This window comes from Abramis brama, assembly GCF_963993115.1.
Source record: "Abramis brama genome assembly, chromosome: 1".
Taxonomy (NCBI): Eukaryota; Metazoa; Chordata; class Actinopteri; order Cypriniformes; family Leuciscidae; genus Abramis; species Abramis brama.
In genome coordinates this window covers 60,164,056-60,175,882 of record NC_139963.1, presented here as the reverse complement: position 1 = coordinate 60,175,882, position 11,827 = coordinate 60,164,056, and positions in this window count along the sequence as shown.

The window sequence follows — 11,827 nt, the reverse complement described above, 5'->3', positions numbered from 1 at the left end:
GTTTACCATGATTTACCACGATTTACTATAGTTTACCATGATTTACTATAGTATACCATGATTTACCATGTTCAAGTATGATTTACTGATTCTAACATGATTTACCATAGTTTACCATGATTTACCATAGTTTACCATGATTTACCACAATTTACTATAGTTTACCATGATTTACTATAGTATACCATGATTTACTATGTTCAAGTATGATTTACTGATTATAGCATGATTTACCATAGTTTACCATGATTTACCATAGTTTACCACGATTTACCACGATTTACTATAGTATACCATGATTTACCATGTTGAAGTATGATTTACTGATTCTAGCATGATTTACCATAGTTTACCATGATTTACCATAGTTTACCATGATTTACCACGATTTACCATAGTTTACCATGATTTACTATAGTATACCATGATATACCATGTTCAAGTATGATTTACTGATTCTAGCATGATTTATCATAGTTTACCATGATTTACCATAGTTTACCATGATTTACCATAGTTTACCATGATTTACTATAGTATACCATGATTTACCATGTTCAAGTATGATTTACTATGATTCTAGCATGATTTACCATAGTTTACCATGATTTACCACGATTTACCATAGTTTACTATGATTTACTATAGTATACCATGATTTACCATGTTTTAGTATGATTTACTATGATTCTAGGATGATTTACCATAGTTTACCATGATTTAGTCAAAAGAGCCAAGTCCCATGTCTATACTATGTTTTGATGCAGAGATATACGTTTTGCTAAACGGTTGCTAGGGTACTCTTTTTGGTTGTTATGGAGTTGCTTGACAGCTGCCAATAATGAAACTGCAAAGGCTTCTTGACACTTTGAATGATATAAACCAACTCCCATGCCTCTGCGACATTCAGAATGGAAGATATGCCTCTTTGGATTTTGGTTGCTAGGGTACTCTGTTTGGTTGCTAGGGAGTGGCTTCTCAGCTGTCAATGATGAAATTCCAAAGGCTTCTTGTCAGTATGAATTATATAATCCAACTCCCATGCCTCTGTGACATTCAGAATGGAAGATATGCCTCTTTGGATTTTGGTTGCTAGGGTACTCTGTTTGGTTGCTATGGAGTTACTTGGCAGCTGCCAATGATGCAGTTCCAAAGGCTTCTTGTCACTATGAATGATATAAACCAACTCCCATGCCTCTGTGACATTCAGAATGGAAGATATCCCTCTTTGGATTGTGGTTGCTAAGGTGCTCGACAATGGTTGCTAGGGAGAGGCTTGGAAGTGTTGAGGTGATTCATGATTGGCTGTTTGCTGCCCCAAGTCAAATGAGACCACCCCCATGTTTCTATGACAATTCAGTCTGGAGATATCTCTTTGAACTCTTTCAATGGAAGTCTATGGAACTTGTTGCTAAGGGGCTCTAAATAGTTGCTAGGGCGTGGCTTGATAGCTTCACAATGATCCTGAGAGACTGATTGGTCGTCTGAGTAAAATGAGCCGTCCCCCTTGTCTCTATGACACTGTGATCCAGAGCTACGTTCAATACAAAGTCCCTATGCAATTTACCATAGTAGGAAAAGCATGTGTGTTTCACGGGACGTTCCTTCCCCATAGTAAGTCAAAGGGGCAACTTTGGGCATCTCCTGCCCCCCAGGGGTGCAACTTTTACCCCATTGTGAGGTATGTTCTTACAGAGCCTGTCAGCCTCTTCAAATGTGGCAAATCACACGTTTCTGCGAAATCGTCGCTCGGAGTTATGACTCGTCAAAGTTTGTCGCAATGTTAAGTCTATGGGATTTTTCGGACGCTTTTTCGCCCCTGGGGCGAACACCACACCCCCGATCGCTTATAAAAGTCATAGCACACCTCTCCTCAATGAGCCGGTCGATTTGACACCTCATTCATGGATCTGTGACAAACGGTGCGGGACGAGTTACGCGCCAAACTTTGTGTGGAATAATAATAAAAAGAAGAATAATAATAATAAGTATGAGCAATAACAATAGTGATGCCTTGCTTTCAGCAAGCACCACTAATAACTAGAATGTACATTTCCTGAAGAAAATGTGAAGTGGTGCTTGCAGTGGCAAAACTCGCCACTCGGTTGCTAGGGTGTTGTACATGATTGCATACGAGCCAACAACCATGTCTGTACGGTGTTGTGGAGCTGAAATATGGCTTCTATATGTTGCAATATGGTTGCTAGGTGGCTCTAAATGGTTGCTAGGGTGTGAATACACAGTTACCATGGTGATATTTACAGACTGTTTTACAACTGAAACTAATGAGCCAACCCCCATCTCTATACAATATTCTGATGCAGAGATGTAGGTCTTGTAAAATGGTTGCTAGGGTACTCTGTTTGGTTGCTATGGAGTTGCTTGGCAGCTGCTAATGATGAAACTACAAAGGCTTCTTGTCAGTATGAATGATATAAACCAACTCCCATCTCTATACGATGTTCTGATGCAGAGATGCTAAACGGTTGCTAGGGTACTCTGTTTGGTTGCTAGGGAGTGGCTTGTCAGCTGCCAATCATGAAACTCCAAAGGCTGCTTGTAAGTATGAATGATATAATCCAACTCCCATGCCTCTGTGACATTCAGAATGGAAGATATGCCTCTTTGGATTTTGGTTGCTAGGGTACTCTGTTTGGTTGCTATGGAGTGGTTTGGCAGCTGCCAATGATGAAACTCCAAAGGCTTCTTGTCAGTATGAATGATATAAACCAACTCATGCCTCTATGACATTCAGAATGGAAGATATCCCTCTTTGGATTTTGGTTGCTAGGGTACTCTGTTTGGTTGCTAGGGAGTGACTTGTCAGCTGCCAATCATGAAACTCCAAAGGCTTCTTGTCACTATGAATGATATAAACCAACTCCCATGCCTCTGTGACATTAAGAATGGAAGATATCCCTCTTTGGATTTTGGTTGCTAGGGTACTCTGTTTGGTTGCTAGGGAGTGGCTTGTCAGCTGCCAATCATGAAACTCCAAAGGCTGCTTGTCAGTATGAATGATATAAACCAACTCCCATGCCTCTACGACATTCAGAATGGAAGATATCCCTCTTTGGATTTTGGTTGCTAGGGTACTCTGTTTGGTTGCTATGGAGTGGCTTGTCAGCTGCCAATCATGAAACTCAAAAGGCTTCTTGTCACTATGAATGATATAAACCAACTCCCATGCCTCTGTGACATTCAGAATGGAAGATATCCCTCTTTGGATTTTGGTTGCTAAGGTGCTCGACAATGGTTGCTAGGGAGGGGCTTGGAAGTGTTGAGGTGATTCATGATTGGCTGTTTGCTGCCCCGAGTCAAATGAGACCACCCCCATGTTTCTATGACAATTCAGTCTGGAGATATCTCTTTGAACTCTTTCAATGGAAGTCTATGGAACTTGTTGCTAAGGGGCTCTAAATGGTTGCCAGGGCGTGGCTTGATAGCTTCACAATGATCTTGAGAGACTGATTGGTCATCTGAGTAAAATGAGCCCTCCCCCTTGTCTCTATGACACTGTGATCCAGAGCTACGTTCAATACAAAGTCCCTATGCAATTTACCATAGTAGGAAAAGCATGTGTGTTTCACGGGACGTTCCTTCCCCATGGTAAGTCAATGGGGCAACTTTGGGCATCTCCTGCCCCCCAGGGGTGCAACTTTTACCCCATTGTGAGGTATGTTCTTACAGAGCCTGTCAGCCTCTTCAAATGTGGCAAATCACACGTTTCTGCGAAATCCTCTCTCAGAGCTACGTGTGGTCAAAGTTTGTCGCAATGTTAAGTCAATGGGACTTTTTTGGCCGCTTTTTCGCCCCTGGGGCGAACACCGCACCCCCGATCGCTTATAAAAGTCATAGCACACCTCTCCTTAATGAGCCGGTCGATTTGACACCTCATTCATGGGTCTGAGACAAACGGTGCGGGGCGAGTTACGCGCCAAACTTTGTGTGGAATAATAATAAAAAGAAGAATAATAACTAGAATGTACATTTCCTGAAGAAAATGTGAAGTGGTGCTTGCAGTGGCAAAACTCGCCACTCGGTTGCTTGGGTGTTGTACATGATTGCATACGAGCCAACAACCATGTCTGTACGATGTTTGTGGAGCTAAAATATGGCTTCTATATGTTGCAATAGGGTTGCTAGGTGGCTCTAAACGGTTGCTAGGGTGTGAATACACAGTTACCATGGTGATATTTACAGACTGTTTTCCAACCGAAACTAATGAGCCAACCCCCATCTCTATACAATATTCTGATGCAGAGATGTAGGTCTTGTAAAATGGTTGCTAGGGTACTCTGTTTGGTTGCTATGGAGTTGCTTGGCAGCTGCTAATGATGAAACTACAAAGGCTTCTTGTCAGTATGAATGCTATAAACCAACTTCCATCTCTATACAATGTTCTGATGCAGAGATATACGTTTTGCTAAACGGTTGCTAGGGTACTCTGTTAGGTTGCTAGGGAGTAGCTTGGCAGCTGCCAATCATGAAACTCCAAAGGCTGCTTGTCAGTATGAATGATATAATCCAACTCCCATGCCTCTGTGACATACAGAATGGAAGATATCCCTCTTTGGATTTTGGTTGCTAGTGTACTCTATTTGGTTGCTAGGGAGTGGCTTGGCAGCTGGCAATCATGAAACTCCAAAGGCTGCTTGTCAGTATGAATGAAATAATCCAACTCCCATGCCTCTGTGACATACAGAATGGAAGATATCCCTCTTTGGATTTTGGTTGCTAGGGTACTCTATTTGGTTGCTAGGAAGTGGCTTGGCAGCTGCCAATCATGAAATTCCAAAGGCTTCTTGTCAGTATGAGTGATATAATCCAACTCCTATGCCTCTGTGACATTCAGAATGGAAGATATGCCTCTTTGGATTTTGGTTGCTAGGGTACTCTGTTTGGTTTCTATGGAGTTACTTGGCAGCTGCCAATGATGCAATTCCAAAGGCTGCTTGTCACTATGAATGATATAAACCAACTCCCATGTCTCTGTGACATTCAGAATGGAAGATATCCCTCTTTGGATTTTGGTTGCTAGGGTACTCTGTTTGGTTGCTAGGGAGTGGCTTGTCAGCTGCCAATCATGAAACTCCAAAGGTTTCTTGTCACTATGAATGATATAAACCAACTCCCATGCCTCTGCGACATTCAGAATGGAAGATATGCCTCTTTGGATTTTGGTTGCTAGGGTACTCTGTTTGGTTGCTAGGGAGTGGCTTGTCAGCTGCCAATCATTAAACTCCAAAGGCTTCTTGTCACTATGAATGATATAAACCAACTCCCATGCCTCTGTGACATTCAGAATGGAAGATATCCCTCTTTGGATTTTGGTTGCTAAGGTGCTCGACAATGGTTGCTAGGGAGGGGCTTGGAAGTGTTGAGGTGATTCATGATTGGCTTGTTTGCTGCCCTGAGTCAACTGAGACCACCCCCATGTTTCTATGACAATTCAGTCTGGAGATATCTCTTTGAACTCTTTCAATGGAAGTCTATGGAACTTGTTGCTAAGGGGCTGTAAATGGTTGCTAGGGCGTGGCTTGATAGCTTCACAATGATCCTGAGAGACTGATTGGTCGTCTGAGTAAAATGAGCCCTCCCCCTTGTCTCTATGACACTGTGATCCAGAGCTACGTTCAATACAAAGTCCCTATGCAATTTACCATAGTAGGAAAAGCATGTGTGTTTCACAGGACGTTCCTTCCCCATAGTAAGTCAATGGGGCAACTTTGGGCATCTCCTGCCCCCCAGGGGTGCAACTTTTACCCCATTGTGAGGTATGTCCTTACAGAGCCTGTCAGCCACTTCAAATGTGGCAAATCACACGTTTCTGCGAAATCCTCGCTCAGAGCTACGTGTGGTCAAAGTTCGTCGCAATGTTAAGTCAATGGGACTTTTTTGGCCGCTTTTTCGCCCCTGGGGCGAACACCGCACCCCCGATTGCTTATAAAAGTCATAGCACACCTCTCCTTAATGAACCGGTCAATTTGACACCTCACTCAGGGGTCTGTGACAAACGGTGCGGGGCGAGTTACGCGCCAAACTTTTGTCCAGAATAATAAAAAGAACTAGAATGTACATTTCCTGAAGAAAATGTGAAGTGGTGCTTGCAGTGGCAAAATTCGCCACTGGGCAGATGCTAACACAATTGACATGTTGTGATACCATGATATACCACATTTTAGCATTATTTACCACGATTTACCATGTTTCTAAGATGATTTATTACAATTTAACATATTCCAGCATTATTTACTATGATTAACATGTTGTTAGAATGATGTTAGCAGGATTAGCATGTTGTTAGCATGATTAGCATGTTGGTTGGATGATGCTAGCATGATTAGCATTTTGCTAGCATGATGCTAGCTTGATTAGCATGTTGCTAGCATGTTTTTAGCTAGATGCTAACATGATTAGCATGTTGCTAGCATGATTAGCTTGGTGCTAGCATTATGCTAGCTTGATTAGCATGTTGCTAGCATAATGTTAGCATTATTAGCATGTTGTTAGCATGATGCTAGCTTGATTAGCATTATGCTAGCTTGATTAGCATGTTGTTAGCGTGATGCTAGCTTTATTAGCATGTTGGTAGCCTAATGCTAGCATGATTAGCATGTTGCTAGCATGATGCTAGCTTGATTAGCATGATGCTAGCATTATGCTAGCTTGATTAGCATGTTGTTAGCATGATGCTAGCTTTATTAGCATGTTGGTAGCCTAATGCTAGCATGATTAGCATGTTGCTAGCATGATGCTAGCTTGATTAGCATGTTGCTAGCATGATTAGCATGTTGCTAGCATGATGCTAGCTTGATTTAGCATGTTGCTAGCATAATGCTAGCATGATTAGCATGTTGCTAGCATTATGCTAGCTTGATTAGCATGATGCTACCATTATGTTAGCTTGATTAGCATGTTGTTAGCATGATGTTAGCTTTATTAGCATGTTGGTAGCATAATGCTAGCATGATTAACATGATGCTAGCATGATGCTAGCTTTATTAGCATGTTGGTAGCATAATGCTAGCATGATTAGCATGATGCTAGCATGATGCTAGCTTGATTAGCATGTTGCTAGCATGATGCTAGCTTGATTAGCATGTTGCCAGCATGTTTTTAGCAAGATGCTGTTGCCAGGTGGTTGCTAGGGTGTTCTGAGTGGTTGCTATGGTGTTGCTAGGCAGTTGCTAAGGTGTTCTGGGTGGTTGCTAGGCAGTTGCTAGGGTATTCTTGGTGGTTGCTAGGCAGTTGCTAGGGTGTTCTGGGTGGTTGCTATGGTGTTGCTAGGCAGTTGCTATGGCATTTTGGGTGGATACTAGGGCATTGCTAGGCAGTTGCTAGGGTGTTCTGGTTGGTTGCTAGGTGTTCTGGGTGGTTGCTAGGCAGTTGCTAGGTGTTCTAGGTGGTTGCTAGGCAGTTGCTAGGGTGTTCTGGGTGCTTGCTAGAGTTTTTTGTGGTTACTAGAGCATTTCTAGACGTTGCTAGGGTGTTCAGGGTGGTTGCTAAGGTATTTTTGTTAGTTGCTATGGTGTTACTAGGTGGTTGGTAGTTGTCAAATATGGTTACTATGGAGTTTTTATAGAGTTCTTAAAATCTTTAATAACGAGTGCCTTCAGTACGGCACTCGGCCTGCGGCCTCGTGCCTATGGCCGAATAGGCACAAGCATGGAGAGATATCGCAAGGCCACGAGAGTAAAATTGCTTTAAAAAATACAAACAATTTTAAAAAATGTTTTTTTTTGGTTTAGGGTGGTTGCTAGGGAGCTCTTAGTGGTTGCTAGGGTGCTGAAACTGGTTGCTAGGGTGTGGCTATGAAGATTTTAGGCCATTACTTATTGGCTGCTTGATAATATAAATCCTCTGAGGGAGAGAGAGAGGGAGAGACGCAGGGGTGTCAGGCCCTTTGGAGTGGTGTGTGTGTGAAAACGTCGGTTGGGATTCAAATATTTTTAGAACTCCCAATGTTAAGTCAATGGGACTTTTTTGGCCGCTTTTTCGTCCGCTGTGCGAACATCGTACACCCGATCGCTTAGAAAAGTCATAGCACACCTCTCCTCAATGAGCCGGTCGATTTGACACCTCACTCAGGGGTCTGTGACAAACGGTGCGGGGCGCATTACGCGCCAAACTTTTGTCCGGAATAATAATAAGAAAAAGAATAATAATAAGTATGAGCAATAACAATAGTGATGCTTTTAAAAAAGCACCACTAATAACTAGAATGTACATTTCCTGAAGAAAATGTGAAGTGGTGCTTGCAGTGGCAAAATTCGCCACTGGGCAGATGCTAACACAATTGACATGTTGTGATACCATGATATACCACATTTTAGCATTATTTACCACGATTTACCATGTTTCTAAGATGATTTATTACGATTTAACATATTCCAGCATTATTTACTATGATTAACATGTTGTTAGAATGATGTTAGCAGGATTAGCATGTTGTTAGCATGATTAGCATGTTGGTTGGATGATGCTAGCATGATTAGCATGTTGCTAGCATGATGCTAGCTTGATTAGCATGTTGCTAGCATGTTTTTAGCTAGATGCTAACATGATTAGCATGTTGCTAGCATGATTAGCTTGGTGCTAGCATTATGCTAGCTTGATTAGCATGTTGCTAGCATAATGTTAGCATTATTAGCATGTTGTTAGCATGATGCTAGCTTGATTAGCATTATGCTAGCTTGATTAGCATGTTGTTAGCATGATGCTAGCTTTATTAGCATGTTGGTAGCCTAATGCTAGCATGATTAGCATGTTGCTAGCATGATGCTAGCTTGATTAGCATGATGCTAGCATTATGCTAGCTTGATTAGCATGTTGTTAGCATGATGCTAGCTTTATTAGCATGTTGGTAGCCTAATGCTAGCATGATTAGCATGTTGCTAGCATGATGCTAGCTTGATTAGCATGTTGCTAGCATGATTAGCATGTTGCTAGCATGATGCTAGCTTGATTTAGCATGTTGCTAGCATAATGCTAGCATGATTAGCATGTTGCTAGCATTATGCTAGCTTGATTAGCATGATGCTACCATTATGTTAGCTTGATTAGCATGTTGTTAGCATGATGTTAGCTTTATTAGCATGTTGGTAGCATAATGCTAGCATGATTAACATGATGCTAGCATGATGCTAGCTTTATTAGCATGTTGGTAGCATAATGCTAGCATGATTAGCATGATGCTAGCATGATTAGCATGATGCTAGCATGATGCTAGCTTGATTAGCATTTTGCTAGCATGATGCTAGCTTGATCAGCATGTTGCCAGCATGTTTTTAGCAAGATGCTGTTGCCAGGTGGTTGCTAGGGTGTTCTGGGTGGTTGCTATGGTGTTGCTAGGCAGTTGCTAAGGTGTTCTGGGTGGTTGCTAGGCAGTTGCTAGGGTATTCTTGGTGGTTGCTAGGCAGTTGCTAGGGTGTTCTGGGTGGTTGCTATGGTGTTGCTAGGCAGTTGCTATGGCATTTTGGGTGGATACTAGGGCATTGCTAGGCAGTTGCTAGGGTGTTCTGGTTGGTTGCTAGGTGTTCTGGGTGGTTGCTAGGCAGTTGCTAGGTGTTCTAGGTGGTTGCTAGGCAGTTGCTAGGGTGTTCTGGGTGCTTGCTAGAGTTTTTTGTGGTTACTAGAGCATTTCTAGACGTTGCTAGGGTGTTCAGGGTGGTTGCTAAGGTGTTTTTGTTAGTTGCTATGGTGTTACTAGGTGGTTGGTAGTTGTCAAATATGGTTACTATGGAGTTTTTATAGAGTTCTTAAAATCTTTAATAACGAGTGCCTTTTGTACGGCACTCGGCCTGCGGCCTCGTGCCTATGGCCGAATAGGCACAAGCATGGAGCAATATCGCAAGGCCACGAGAGTAAAATTGCTTTAAAAAATATTTAAAAAATAAAAAAATGTTTTTTTTTGGTTTAGGGTGGTTGCTAGGGAGCTCTTAGTGGTTGCTAGGGTGCTGAAACTGGTTGCTAGGGTGTGGCTATGAAGATTTTGGGCCATAACTTATTGGCTGCTTGATAATATAAATCCTCTGAGGGAGAGAGAGAGGGAGAGACGCAGGGGTGTCAGGCCCTTTGGAGTGGTGTGTGTGTGAAAACGTCGGTTGGGATTCAAATATTTTTAGAACTCCCAATGTAAAGTCAATGGGACTTTTTTGGCCGCTTTTTCGTCCGCTGTGTGAACATCGTACACCCGATCGCTTAGAAAAGTCATAGCACACCTCTCCTCAATGAGCCGCTCGATTTGACACCTCACTCAGGGGTCTGAGACAAACGGTGCGGGGCGAGTTACGCGCCAAACTTTGTCCAGAATAAAAATAAGAATAATAACTAGAATGTACATTTCCTGAAGAAAATGTGAAGTGGTGCTTGCAGTGGCAAAACTCGCCACTTGGTTGCTAGAGTTTGGTACATGATTGCATACAAGCCAACAAACATGTCTGTACGATGTTCTGGTGCTGAGATATGGCTTATTCATGTTGTTCTGGGTGGTTGCTATGGTGTTGCTAGGCGGTTGCTAGGGTATTCTGGGTGGTTGCTAGGCGGTTGCTAGGGTATTCTGGGTGGTTGCTAGGCGGTTGCTAGGGTGTTCTGGGTGGTTGCTATGGTGTTGCTAGGCGGTTGCTAGGGTATTCTGGGTGGTTGCTATGATGTTGCTAGGCAGTTGCTAGGGTATTATGGGTGGTTGCTAGGCGGTTGCTAGGGTATTCTTGGTGGTTGCTAGGCAGTTGCTAGGGTGTTCTGGGTGGTTGCTATGGTGTTGCTAGGCGGGTGCTAGGGTATTCTGGGTGGTTGCTACGGCGTTGCTAGGCAGTTGCTAGGGTGTTCTGGGTGGTTGCTATGGTGTTGCTAGGCGGTTGCTAGGGTATTCTGGGTGGTTGCTAGGGCGTTGCTAGGCAGTTGCTAGGGTATTCTGGGTGGTTGCTAGGCGGTTGCTAGGGTATTATTGGTGGTTGCTAGGGCGTTGCTAGGCAGTTGCTAGGGTGTTCTGGGTGGTTGCTATGGTGTTGCTAGGCGGTTGCTAGGGTGTTCTGGGTGGTTGCTATGGTGTTGCTAGGCGGGTGCTAGGGTATTCTGGGTGGTTGCTACGGCGTTGCTAGGCAGTTGCTAGGGTGTTCTGGGTGGTTGCTGTGGTGTTGCTAGGCGGTTGCTAGGGTATTCTGGGTGGTTGCTAGGGCGTTGCTAGGCAGTTGCTAGGGTATTCTGGGTGGTTGCTAGGCGGTTGCTAGGGTATTATTGGTGGTTGCTAGGGCGTTGCTAGGCAGTTGCTAGGGTGTTCTGGGTGGTTGCTATGGTGTTGCTAGGCGGTTGCTAGGGTATTCTGGGTTGTTGCTAGGGCGTTGCTAGGCAGTTGCTAGGGTGTTCTGGGTGGTTGTTATGGTGTTGCTAGGCGGTTGCTAGGGTATTCTGGGTGTTTGCTAGGGCGTTGCTAGGCAGTTGCTAGGGTATTCTGGGTGGTTGCTATGGTGTTGCTAGGCGGTTGCTAGGGTATTCTGGGTGGTTGCTATGGTGTTGCTAGGTGGTTGCTAGGGTATTCTGGGTGGTTGCTAGGCGGTTGCTAGGGTATTCTTGGTGGTTGCTATGCAGTTGCTAGGGTATTCTGGGTGGTTGCTAGGTCGTTGCTAGGCAGTTGCTAGGGTGTTCTGGGTGGTTGCTATGGTTTTGCTAGGCGGTTGCTAGGGTATTCTGGGTGGTTGCTAGGGCGTTGCTAGGCAGTTGCTAGGGTATTCTGGGTGGTTGCTAGGCGGTTGCTAGGGTATTATTGGTGGTTGCTAGGCCGTTGCTAGGCAGTTGCTAGGGTGTTCTGGGTGGTTGCTATGGTGTT